The 868-nt window shown below is 51.4% G+C and overlaps 1 pseudogene; it reads left to right on the top strand.

Moving 5' to 3' along the window:
- The first annotated feature begins 403 nt into the window (after positions 1–403).
- Positions 404–582, top strand: LOC142576808 (U2 spliceosomal RNA; annotated as a pseudogene).
- The last annotated feature ends 286 nt before the right edge of the window (positions 583–868 follow it).

The following is an 868-nucleotide window of genomic DNA, read 5'->3' as shown; positions in this document are numbered from 1 at the left end:
TTACTAACGAATCCCGGCGCGTATAGACCAGAGACGCACCTCACCGCACTGAGAGGGCACACACTGCTTCACCGCAGCCTAGGCGATCGTGCGTTGGTCGACGACTCGCAATGCAGTAATGCTTGTGAAGTCGCTCGAAAACCACAAGGGATCACACACAACACAGGCCACAAAAACTCCCTCTGACACCTTGCCATTACTCCGGTGAAAAGTTCCAAGTTTGCGGAATCGGGGCCGCATTGGGGGGGGGGGGGGGGGGGGAACGGTTTGCATTTCTTTCCGCCTCGCGGTCCTGGCGGGCAGCACGCTTACAAGAGCGCCACTACAGGAGAGCGGAAGGAAAGGAAAGGAGATACGCAAGTGCTTGGAACGCCGACAAAGAGAGGGTGGTGCGAACGTAGACATGGCCGACATGGGTCAAAGTGTAGTATCTGTACATATCAGCTTAATATACGATACGGGTTGTATTTGGACCTAAGAGATTAATCTTAATTTTGCATGGTGGTGGAGTGCTTAAAGCCTGCTTCACCTCCGTCGTGGAAGAGCCTGGTATTGCACTATCTTGGGAGTGGCCCACGTTTCTACACGGCTTGACAGGCGCACGCAACTTTTTTAGAGAACCTAACTATATACATCTTCACTGTAAAATGTTAGGCATAACGTTAAGAGACAGGAAGCGAGCGGTGTGGATCACAGAGCCAACTGGGATAGCCAATATCTTGGCTGACATAAAGAGAAAGAACTTGAGCTGGGCAGGCCATGCAATGCGTAGGGTAGATGACCGATGCGCCATAAGAGTTACAGAATGGGTGCCAAGGAAAGGGAAGAGGAGAGCCGAACATTAGGTGGGGTGATGAAATTACGAAAA

The sequence above is a fragment of the Dermacentor variabilis genome, chromosome 3 (genome assembly GCF_050947875.1).
Source record: "Dermacentor variabilis isolate Ectoservices chromosome 3, ASM5094787v1, whole genome shotgun sequence".
NCBI classification, from domain to species: Eukaryota; Metazoa; Arthropoda; class Arachnida; order Ixodida; family Ixodidae; genus Dermacentor; species Dermacentor variabilis.
This window is presented reverse-complemented; position numbering and strand designations above follow the sequence as displayed.